Source organism: Lagenorhynchus albirostris, chromosome 15 (genome assembly GCF_949774975.1).
Source record: "Lagenorhynchus albirostris chromosome 15, mLagAlb1.1, whole genome shotgun sequence".
Taxonomy (NCBI): Eukaryota; Metazoa; Chordata; class Mammalia; order Artiodactyla; family Delphinidae; genus Lagenorhynchus; species Lagenorhynchus albirostris.
Window position 1 is genome coordinate 26,366,501 of NC_083109.1, and position 12,879 is coordinate 26,379,379.

Here is a 12,879-nt window from a genome sequence, read left to right on the forward strand (position 1 = left end):
AAGAGAAGCCACCACAATGAGAAGCCAGCGCACCGCAAGGGAGAGTAGCCCCCACTCGCCCAACTAGGAAAAGCCCGCGCGCCACAATGAAGACCAAACCCAGCCAAAAATAAATTTAAAAAATAAATAAATTTATTTAAAAAAAATATATATATATATTCAAGTCTAGAGGACGCTAATTCAGAATCAATGTGGGTCTGGGGCTTTGCTGTATTCAATAGTCACAGCTCATAGTACATTAGGAACTTAATGTATATTCCTCTTCTAATCCTCAAAATCACCTTATGAGGAATAGTATTAGCCTTATTTTAAAAATAAGGATGGGAGGCTCAGAGAAATTAACTGACTCAAGGTCACACAGCAATTAAATGGAACAGTCAGAATTCAAAACCAGGTTTGTCTTATTAAAAGACCCTAATTTAAACTTATTTTAAACACACAAACACACGCACATGCGTATACACATGTGTATTAATATATGAATAGATTAAAACAATTCAAGTTGTACATACAGTGAACAGGTAAATCTTCCCCCTACCCCTGGGGAGATACTCGAAGCATATGCAAGCATTAACGTATCTATATTGCTTCCCTACCTTGTTTTTTGTTTTTAAACTCAAGTTTAAGTATAGTATCACCATTCTCTATCTTACTTTGTAGATCTTGGGGCCCCCCCCACCCCCATCCCCACCTTTTAAGTAGCTGCCTAAATGCCATGGTACAGTTCTCTTATAATGTATTTGATTAGCCCCCTGCTGAGGGAACCTCTGATAGTTTCTGGTCTTTGCTAGTGCAAACAATGCTGCAGTGAATATCCTGAACATATACCTTTAGCTACACACGAGGGTTCTTCGTAGGAGTTATTCCTGGATGTGTAAACACTACACATGTTCCTTTTTGACAGAGGGCCCATCCTACCCACTTCCCAGGCTGTACCATTTATCCTCCCACCAACAGTGCACCGACTGCCCACACAACCCCAATGTCCGGGGCTCGTGCTCTGAACCACCACGAAGCTATGAAGCTGGAAGAGCCTGCCTGTCAGGAACTTCTCATTCCATGTACTGATCCAGGAAAGAAATGAAACTGTTTCTCTTCTAAACATTTACACTCTGATGTCAGAGACTTAATCAACCAAATACAACATTTGGCCCTTGAGTAGGGCCCTTTTTTGGATCTTGATTCAAACACATCGATTGTTAAAAATGTATGAGACCATCAAGGAAATTTGAACATTAAGGAATGTTAAGGAATTATTGTTACATTTTTAGGTGTGGAAATGGTATTTTTTAAAGAGGGTTCTTACTCTTAGAGACACACACAAAAGGATTTTCGTATAAAGTTTTTTTTTTAACATCTTTATTGGAGTATAATTGCTTTACATTGTTGTATTAGTTTCTGCTATATAACAAAGTGAATCAGCTGTATGTATACATATATCCCCATATCCCCTCCCTCTTGCATCTCCCTCCCACCCTCTCTGTCCCACCCCTCTAGGTGGTCATGAAGCACCGAGCTGATCTCCCTGTGCTATGCGGCTGCTTCCCACTAGCATATAAAGCTATATGCTGACTGGGACCAAAATAATCAGAGGTGAGGTGGGGTGGGATGAGTAAGAGGTTATAAGTGAGACAGAACTGCCATGTGCTGCTAACTGCTGGAGCTGGGTAAAGGGTCCATGGTTCATTACACTATTCCATTTTTATGTATGCTTGAAAGTTTCCAAGATGGGGGGGGAAAAAAAAGATTGCCCTCTGACCAATGCCTTTTAACTTTTAAGAAAATTTTAATTGTGGTTAAAAAAACCCCACATAATATAAAATGTACCCTCTTAACCGTTTTTAAGTGTACAGTTCAGTAATGACAACGATATTCACATTGTTGTGTGACAGATCTCTAGAACTTTTTCATCTTGCTAAACTGAAACTCCATACCTATCAAATGGCAACTTCCCATTTCCCTGTCTCCCCAACCCCTGGAAACCACCATTCTACCTCAGAGTTCATCCATGTTGTGTAGCATGTGACAAGATCTCTTTTTTTTATAAGGCTAAATAACAACCTATTGTGTGTATATACCACATTATCTTTATCCATTGATCTGTCCACAGACATCTGGGCTACTAGCACCTCTCATCTATCGTGAGATCACAGGTGTACTCAATGACTTGTCCTTTTAATCAGACTGCCATGCAGCTGGGTAGAGAGCCACAGCAAATTCTACATTTAAAAGAGGGAGGTGGCCTGGAATAACAAAAAAGAGATTCAGACACACCTGGGAATGAAACCCAGCCCAACCATTCCCAGCTCTGGGACTCCAGGCAAGTTCCTTCAACCAGCTAAGCCTATATCCTCCTCTGCAAAATGGGACTACCACAAATGCCCTGCTCCTTGGGGCTGTGTGAGGATTAGAGGAGGACAAGCATGACAAGGCCTGGCCCACAAGAGGTGCTTCTGCCCTGACCCAATTTACAGGAGAAAAAAACCTGAGATTTGGAGAGAGAAGCAACATGGCAGACTGAGTTAATCAGCAGCAAAGTAAGCAGAAACCAGGGCTACCGGGCTCCGAAGTTCATGGCGTTTTTCCACACCAGCGTGTCCTAAATGTCAGTCATCTGATTGTCTCTTCACAATTTCTGCCATATCCACACACCACCTGTACCATTATTTAGTTAAGATTTTGCTTTAAATCTACTTTAACACTTTTTTTTTTAATTTATTTTTTTGGCCATGCTGCACGGCTTGCAGGATCTCAGTTCCCTGACCAGGGACTGAAGCCAGGCCACAACAGTGAAAGCCCAGAATCCTAACAACTAGGCCACCAGGGAACTCCCAAATTTCTTTTTAACAGAAACTTCGTATGACTACCATGAATGGAAAACCAGTATCACTTGTTGTAAATAGAAGGTAACTGAAAATAAAGACAAACAACCATGTTACTAAATTCGAACTAGATACTGTAGCTTACCTAAGGCCAGAGGCCTGATCTCTCTTGGTTAGAAAGGCAGTAGAAGGGTGAGATAGGGAGGGTGGGAGGAAGGCTCAAGAGGGAGTGGATATGGGGAAATATGTATGCATATGGCTGATTCACTTTGTTGTCTAACAGAAACTAACACAGTATTGCGAAGCAATTATACTCCAATAAAGATGTATTAAAAAAAAAAGAAACTAAGAAAGCCAGTTTAGCACGTGTTAAGAAAGACTGGAACCAAACAAATACTCTCCTTGACATAGTCAAAAGAACCAAAAGAGTTTCGAAGGGAATAACTCTCATCGTGTCGTTCAACATAATTTAGGATGTTGTGTCTGAGTGTCAACTAAAATCTTCTGTTCCACCTGGTTTAGCTCCGGAATCTAAGGCCATCCATGTCCCAAATCAGAGTCCCGTTATCAAGATCCCTGGTGATTGGTGTGTACGTGAATATTGGAGAAGCTGCCCACATATGCTACCTTTATCGTAAACAGTTCCCAAAGTTGATCAAGCAGAATGTCCCATAAATCACAGAATTTGTTTCAGTAATATAACGAGTTAAATACATTAAAAAAAATCCCCTGCCTAAAGTCCACCAGAACTGTCATGGTTCACTGTCCAATTCCATAATGACATGCTCTCACAGCTCATTCAGTGCACAAAACTGATCATGTACATACAATATTCCTGGTTAATGTCACCAGCCAACAGTCTGTTCATAGAATGAAGGGTTTAAATGTTAAAGGCTCAGGTTCTGGGTCCTACTCATAGGGAATTCTGTATCAAAAAGAAAAACAGATTAAGAAGCAGCAGCAAAGAAGGCGACAAAAACTATGAAAAGATACCTTATGGCTTGTGAATTATACCTCAATAAAGCTTTTTTTTTTTTGAAGATATTTTTAGGGTCCTAATCAAATTTTAAGAAGGAAAATGTACAGTTCTCCTTTTCAACTTTTTAAAGTTCTAACTTTCCGCAAACTAATTTATTTAGAATTGTTCTCTTATGAGGCTGAGAGGGAAGCAAAGATATTCACTACAGCACTATATGTGATTATAAAAAGCCAGAAACAACGTCAATGCCCAATGCTAGGGAAAGTTTACTAGCTCATAATTACTAAACATGGGAAAATGGTTATGAAATGTTACGTGAACATTTCCAAATGCAAAATGGGAGATACACTTTGAGAGCAACTACCTAAAAAGATAGCTGTGCAAGTGGACAAACAAGCTGAAACTGAGTCAGGATACCCTTTGCACAGGTAATCCCTCTCCACCAAACTGCACTAATGTCTGCCTTTTCAACTGTATTTAGACACTACCTTGTTAAAAACATTATTTAAGGAAGCTGCCTTTATAATTAAAATTTTTTAACAATGAAAGGATCTAGTTTAAAGAAATCATCAGAAATGTAGACAAAAGTTTATGCAAAGAAAAAAAAAAGTTTATGCAAAGATAATCTTCAAGATGTTCTCTGTAGCATTATTCATAGCATTTAAGTATTGAAACCTGCCTAAATGACAATGCCTGGGCAAACAGGTAAGAACTGCACATTCATGAGATAAAATACATTTAGGAATATATTTTCCTTTGGACAGTAAGATGTTTTAACAGTAGTTATTTCTGAGTGAATCTTATTTAATCTTTTCAGGGTTTTCCTCAATGGAAATTATTTTTATAATTTAAAAAAAATTCTATTAAAAAATGCTGGCAATTGAAGAAGTAAGGAGGGAAAAATACTATATATTTCTTAGGCTAGAATCTGACCTGCTATTGCAGACCGTGCAAAACCAGTAACTATTTCCACCAAGAACTATCTTCTTGCTGTTATCTTAAGTAACTTGAGCTGACATTTTGTCTTACCTGGATGGAATCTTTTATGATTTACTAGCTAGATTTCTTTGCTTAGGTTACTGAAATGTGTTATAAAGTAATGGTTACTGCAGTCCCCTAAGCTGCTGGAGACAGTACTATGAGCTTTAGTTTCTGTGTAATTTATGTCACACACAAAAGCCCCAAAGCAAGCCCTTCCTGAAACCACTGCTGAAAGGGATGTTAAGGACCCCAGAGTGGGTAACAGCATGTCCAGTCTCAGCTCCCAGTAGTCTATTGCAATCTCTATTTCACTTGGACTCACTTCCATTTATACACTATGTTCAAATATGACAAAATGCAACTGCTGCAAATATCTTGCCAAAAACTTAAAAATAAAACCACACCCACCACAATTATCACTGGTGCTCTCTAATGCAAACTATGATTTAAATAAATCAGCATACTAAAAAGATAGATCTGCCAGTGTGTGAAGAGCTCAGTGTCTGCTATCAGTGTGACAAAGCGAGGAGACACAACGTGTCACCAAGATTAACTGAAGCCTTAAACAAGAACATCCCAAGCTGCAATGCAGATGTGTGATGCTGATAAGATGAGCTGATTGCAATGATCTCTGACTGCCAAGAAACAGCTCTAAAAGCCCCACCCTGGAAGGCTGGGAGAAAGCCCTGCATGAAGTCACCAAGGAAGAGGAAAATATTACCCAACTCAAAGCTGTCTTTCAGGCAGCGCTGCAAGAGCCTTGGAAGATTATCCCACGTCCTTATTTTGCCTATACAGGCACTGAGGGCCAGAGAGGCTGAGTTACTTGTCTTGGGTCACATAGCAAGTGGCAGAATTGCTATTAAAATTCATGTCTCCACCCAGATCCCACTGCCTTTTCACACCAGAATTTCCTGTGGTGGCACAGGCCTTGACCAAGAAATCTTTCTAAGACTGCAGAGATAAGGGATGTTGAAGGGAAAATAATGAGCCCACATGGCAGACAGGGAAAACTGAGGCTTGACAAAATTGAATCTTTTACAGATTAAAAAATGGGTAGAAATATTCTTTGGTGACAGAAGATAGGGTAGTGGTCACCCTTCTGGAGGGAGGTAAGGAAGGCTTCTGGAGTGCTGGTAATGTTCTATATCTTGATCTGGGTGGTGGTATCATGGGTGAGTTCATTTTATGAAAATTCAACAAACTATACAGTTACAATCATCTAATTTTTCTGCCTGTATCTTATCCTTCAATAAAAACATTACATTAAGAAAAGAAAAAAAAAAAAACGGAATCTTTTGCAATTAGTCAGCAGTGGCATAGGGCTTTAGCCACTCCTCACGGGTGCAGATGTTATCACCAGAATCAAGAAACAGTTCAGGGCCGAATGACTCAGAACACAAGCTCTCAGTTCCTACATGCTTCATGTTTCAGCCCTGAGTTAGAGCTAAGAAGGATGAGAGGTAGCCTATCTCACAAATCAGATTATCTATTTGTTGCCTATCAGTGAAGTAACTGACACCCATGGTTATGTTAAAATACCTCAAGGGTTTTTCCCCTGATTTCTTCAAACATTCTATGAAGTCAGTTTTCTTCATCAGCCTTTAAAGTTATTTACCCAGATACAGAAGAGAAAGAAAGGCTTTGGACAAGATGTCAGGGATGTACTGCCCACCTGAAAAACAGATGAACAAGTGAGTGGTAGGAAAAGCAATGGACTTGGAATCAGACCTGGGTAAGTTATTTGACTTTTCTGTGCCTCTACTTTCCTCTTCCGGAAAATGGGATTCATAACAGTCCTCATGTTACAGCGTTGCTGTGAGGACTAAATGAGACGACATGTGTAAAGTGCTGAAAACAGCGCTTGGCTCAATAAATGTTAGCTATTTCTATTAGAGGTAGACCTCGGAGATACTGCAGGTTTGGTGCCAGACCACCATAATAAAGCAAATCTTGCAACAAAGCAGGTCACACAAATTTTTTGGTTTCCCAGCGCATATATAAGTAATGTTTACACTATACTGTAGTCTACTGAGTGTGCAAGAGTATTATGTCTAAAGAAACAATATACATTAATGTACACTAATTAAAAAATACTTTATTGCTAAAAAATGCATCATCTGACAACGCAGAGTTGCCATAAACCTTCAAATTGTAAAAAAAAATGCAGTACTTGTGAACCACAGTAAAAAAAAAAGGTAAGCCTGTACTTTTATTATCACTATCTTTGGCAAGTCCTAGTTTTGCTACTTATTAACAAAGGAGTACATCTCAAGCTTTAATGTACTCAGGAAACACCCGGGGGTCTTGGTAAAATGCAGACTGGCTTATTATATCTAGACTTAGACTCTGCATTTCTAACAAGCTCTCAGGGCACATGGGTGCCTCAGTCATGCAGAACACACTTTAAGTGGCAAGGATCTACCGAACCCAGCATCTATCGAGTGCTTCATATTACTGACCAAAATGAATGACCCCTCAGTAGCTCAATGCTTCATCTGTAAACTGGGGATAATACATATGCCATGTGATCTCAACTGACTGAACATTAGTACACAAGAATGCACAGGAAAGAGCGTTCTAAACTGCAAACAAAGCTACGCAAGCAGAGGTGGTAGGATTATCAGTCTTGCTATTCGCAATGTTGAATTTACAACATTGTGAAACCTAAATTTACAGGGGCAATTATTAGCATACGGTAAAAGAAGGCTCGAATTCCCTTGCTAGAATTCTAGCAAGAACACAACAGCTTCTCCAGGGATTCCCAAATCAAAAGCTCTGAAACTTTAGAAATGTCATTCGATGGCCAAGAAAGAACCACTTTGGCAGGGAGAGTGTGGCCATTTGAGGCACTAAGCTTCAAGAGTGATTCCATTCTCTCTCGCAGAGACGGCCAGCCTCCTCCCAGCTTTCATCAGCCAAGATCTCAAGTCAGGACAGCAATGCCAACAGCATGAGACAGATGGGCACTGCCCTGGCAGAGCCCACACCTGCCACTCCACTAGCTGGCAAAGAGTCAGACTTCGAGAAAAGCAGGGCTTCCGGATGTCCAAGGTGGAGGCTTCAAAAAGATGTACCTGGCTATCTTCCTGCAGTATAAGCAGGGATCTCCTCCCCAGAGGCTGTAAGTATGATGTTTACACCTGTGCCTCTCCTCCAAGGGTTCACAGGGAACCAGAGCTAATTCTTCCACACAGAGCACCTTACCAAAAAGTTCTGTCATCATTTTAGAGGCAGGTGGCACCATCAACATCTACCTAATTGAGCAGGCCAAACCCAAGAGACGCCTCCGATTCCTCTAGCCCTTCCCCTCAACCACCATCCTGCTGGTTTCACCTCTATGACACATCCCCAATCCATCCTCTTGTACCATCTCCACCGTCACCACCCTAGAAAGCCGCCATCACCTCTCACCTGGCCTCCTAACTACCCTCCTGCCTGCCATTCTTACACCCCTTAAAATTCACTGGCCACAGGGGCCAAAGTGATGTTTTTAAAAAACAAAAAACAGATCACATCACTCCCCTTCTTAAAGCCTTCAAAGCCTTCTCATTGCTTTTGGAATAAAGTCCCACCTCCTCACTCTAGTCCACAGGCCCTAGATGACTTGAGGCCTCACCCCCAGCCCCGCTTGGCCATCTCACCATTCTCCCCTCCCTGCACCCCAGCCCACCTGCTCCAGCTGCTCTGAGCCTTCTTTCAGTTCCCAGAACTTACTAAGCTTATTCCCACCTGAGAGCCTTTACTTTTGCTGTTCCTTCTGCCATATTCTCAAATGTTTGGCCCCTTTCTGGCAGCAAGTCTCAGCAAAAATGTCACCCCCTCAGAGTGGCCTTCTCAGACCACCCAATTAATTGGCAGCATCCCCATGGGGAAGTCACTCTCCATCACATCACTGTTTTATTGTTTGCACAGTACTTATTTCCATCCAAGTGACCTTGTTCATTTATTGGTCTATTTTTCCGTCGCTGCTACTAGAATGGAAGCTGCACGACAGCAAGGACCTCACCTACCTCTCTACCATCACACCCCTAGGCTAGAACTGGGCCTGACACATACCAGGTGTTCAGCAAATGCTGAATGAATGAAACTGAGGCAGTAGAGGTAAAAGCACTGAACTCGCCACCAGGGAAGCCCTTAAGCATTTTTGTAAACCATTAAGACACCATAAAGAGAGCACTGTATTATTAGCCAGCATAAGAGAATGCTCTTTCTTAGGGACCCATAAATCAGTGGATGAAAGGACTTAAGAGAGCAAGCCAAGGCTTCTAGCCCAGGCACCCAACAGAAGCATGAGGACACAAGAGATGTGAATCCGAAGCTTTACTCTGAGGAGGGCAAACACAAGATATGGATTCATTTAAAGACATCAAATTCATTTCAAATGCTAGTAATAGGGCTTCCCTGGTGGCGCGGTGGTTGGGAGTCCGCCTGCCGATGCAGGGGACATGGGTTCGTGTCCCGGTCCGGGAAGATCCCACATGCCGCAGAGCGGCTGGGCCCATGAGTCATGGCCGCTGGGCCTGCGTGTCCGGAGCCTGTGCCCCGCAATGGGAGAGGCCACAGCAGTGAGAGGTCCGCGTGCCGCAAAAAAAAAAAAAAAAAAAAAAGGTAGTAATATGCAAATTAAGCTCTGAGGTCCTTGAAGAATGTGGAGTTGGGGCTGATCTCCACATGCCCCACTGTGCTTGGCATAAAGGGACTTAGTAAACATTTACTGAACCGTGGGTCGGACTACCAAACCTGGTATCCTATCATCAGCTTTCATTTTTCTTTGCAACCCATTCTGGCATGGGATTACAGGTTCCTGGGGCAACTCTGTAATACTGACATTTATGACATTTATATAATACTATGACAGCTACTGTTTCATGCATGCAATGACCCTGTGAGGTTGACAGACCTGGTATCGTCAGCACATGCTTTAATTTATTCATTCACCAATCATAAATAGAATATAAAGTATAATACAGGTGCTATGTTAAGCCCAAATAACAATAATGTTTACCAAACATGCCAGGCACTTTACATGTATTAGGTGCAAATAAATCCTCATAACAGCCATATATAGTGGATACTATTATTATCTCCCTTTTACAAATGATGAAACTATAGCACAAAGAGGTGAAGTAAAATTACTCAGTGGCATGCAGCTTGGAAGTGGCAGAGTCAAGATTTGAACCCAGGCAGCCTGATTCCATGCTTTTAAACCACCAGCATGCAATCAGAATTGTACAATAGCACCAAAAGGGCCTACCAGCCAGCCTACTCCTCTCACTTTAAAGAGGAGGGGGCATGGGGACAGAAAAGCCCCTTGTAAACATTCCAACTTTGTTTTGAGGTCCCCACTTTGGATGGTATCTATTTAAATGAAGCTTTATGTAAGATCTTGTTTCCTTGCCAGTGGAAGAAAAGCCTCTAGCCAAAGCAGTCAGAAGGAACAAAAGAAGACCCTTGTGGCTTTGTAACAGCTACTGCTGAGAAATCAGAGATATCAGGGTACAGGGAAGAAAATACAGGATTTACCTGGAAATGTGTCCAGCTCCATCACTTAATAGGTATAAAATTCTTAGGCAAGTCATTCACTTTTCTTAGCCTCAGTTTCCTCATCTTCGAAATGGGGATGACATCACCACCTACCTGGCAAAGTCTATGTGAAGATTAAATGAGATAATATACCTGAAAAGTGCTCCTTAATCATATACAGTTGACCCTCAGTATTTGTAGGGGATTCCAGGAGCCCCCTTGGATACCAAAATCCACGGATGCTCAAGTCCATTATATATAAAGGTGAAGTACATACCTTCCTTGAAAAAAAAATCCACATCCACACAGTTCAAACCTGTGTTGTTCAAGGGCCAACCAGACTTGTAAATAGCTATTACTGTTTCAAGCACTTCTCAAAAGACATAAAGATAACTCTTTGTCTTCTGGAAGGGTCAACAAGGCCTAAGTAGAAAATAAAACCATAACCTCAAACAACTACAAGGACTTGACCCCAGGGTTTCCCCCACCAGGACTACTTTGCAGAAGTCCACACCACCTCCCTTTCTCTGGGCAGAATGGAGAAGTAAAACTGAGGGGGGGGGATGTCAACAGCGGGAGGAATATCCAATGAGCTGGTGAACTACACACCTAAATCCTACCTGTCTCAAAGTCAACCCCTCCAGGAAGCCTTACCCGAACCACCCTTCATGCCTCATAATAGCTTGCTGAGCACTTACTATGTGCCAAGCTACTTGACATACCCATCTTACTGGATTCCCACACTGGTTCATTAACGCATTTCACAGATAAAGAAAAGAAGGCTCAAGGAGATTAACTTGCCCAAGGCCACACAGTTACTAAGTGTAGATGCAAAGTCTCAAATTCAGACACTCGGACTTAAAGTTGGACTCTCGGTCCTTCTCCTCCCCATTTAGGGCACTTTCAACATACACCTCTCATAATCTTAACCACTCTGAGCAGCAAGTGATAGGACCCCATTGTGCAAAAAGGTCAACTGAGGCCAAGAGGGGAAGGGACTTGTCCAAGGTCACACAGCGAGCCAGGGGCAGCGTCGAGGTTTGGACCCCAAGCTTTCGCTTCCCCGCCTCCCTCCCGAGCTGGGTCCCAGACTCCGACCCCTCGCGGCCGGGTCTGGGGGTCGGGCCGCACCCCTGCCCGGGGGAGGAGGGGCGAGGTCGCCCGGACTGCCTGAAGATGCCCAGGAGGCAGGGCAGAAGATGCTCCCGCTCCCGGAGCAGCAAAGCCAGTCGGTGGTGCTGCCCCGGGCCTTCGGGAAGATCCCAGGCGGCGGAAGGATCGGCCCTGCCCGGCGGTCGTTCGCATCGTCGCCGACTCACCTGCAGCCCGAGCCGAACGCGGGCGGCGGCGGCAGCGGCGGCAGGAGCGGCTGCGAACCGTGGGCTCAGCCATTCCCCGCTGCCCCGGATGGGGAGAGACCGAGGCCGCTCACTTCCTTAGCAACCCGGCTCGGCGACCTACTTCCTTAGCAACCAGCGTCAATTTCAATAACTTTATTGGGACACGAGCGGCGGACATGGAGAGCCGGGCGAGCCAGGCGGGGAAGGGCCGGGCCAGGTATTGGCGCTTAGTAGGTATCCAGCAGCCTTCGGTCCTTTCACCCATCTAAGGGGGTATGAGACGAGCGCGACATGGCCTGACAACCACCTGCTAGTATCTCGTGCCTCGGTTTCACCATCTGTAAAATGGAACGCACTGGCTTGGTTGCGCCATTTGACCTTTCCTAAAGCGCCTTCACATCTCAAATTGCTGAGATAGCTCCCATTTAGGGCCCACTCGGTCACTCAACCAAAAATTTAGGAATCATTTCTGTCCCTTCCCTCTCTTTCACTCCCCCCAGCCGGCCCCCACATCCAATCAGTCACCATGTCCCTTAGAGTACTCCTCAAATATTTCTCCTATCCATCTTTCTTCATCTCCAGGGCCACCACATCACGCCAGGCAGAGCTCCCCTCACCTCTAGCCTGCCTGCCTTCTCTGTGCTCTGCTTCTACTCTTTTGTCCAGCCCTGACCTGTCAATCTATTTTTCACAAGGTGGCCAAAATGATCATTTTAAAACATAAAACAGATCGTGTCACATTCTGCTTAACACCATTTAATGGACTCCCACTGCTTTTAAAGTCAAACCCAAAGCCCTTACTACTTTCTACAAAATCAATAAAACTCTGTTCCACCCCCATTGGCCTGGAAGGCCAGGTTCCATACCTGCTCCCCCCAAGAACTTGACCTGCTGTTACCCACTATGCAGAAGCTCCTGAGAGCAGGATCCCTTTATTCATGGTTACATCTGCCACTCTTGGTCCATAGTAGGTGCTCAATAAATATGTGTTGAATGAATGAATACCTGGGATGCTCTTCCCCACCCCCCAGCCCCTACTTTTGCCTAGTGTGGTAGATATTGCTACTTACTACCCCACATTTTTTTTCTGGCTCCTGAACACACAACTAGACTACATTTCCCAGCCTTAACCTGTGGTTCAGACCAAGTTCTGGCCAATTCAATGTGAATATGTGCCATGCTCAGGCCTAGCCCATAAAAACTTCTCATATAATTGTTCATACTGTATCTG

General features: G+C 43.4%; 1 protein-coding gene across 5 annotated transcripts in view; it reads right to left on the reverse strand.

Moving 5' to 3' along the window:
• The window catches only part of KIF3B (kinesin family member 3B), a 61,386-nt gene extending 49,648 nt beyond the window's left edge, over positions 1-11,738 (reverse strand). For 3 of the 5 annotated variants that reach the window (XR_009535724.1, XM_060124615.1, XM_060124618.1), the window contains exon 1: positions 11,628-11,738. The gene's annotated coding sequence lies outside the window, so the exon portion shown is untranslated. Of the gene's footprint in view, positions 1-10,308; positions 10,433-10,585; positions 10,628-11,627 lie in introns of those variants that run through there. The other 2 variants (XM_060124616.1, XM_060124617.1) reach the window with 2 other exon arrangements.
• Positions 11,739-12,879: the final 1,141 nt, after the last annotated feature.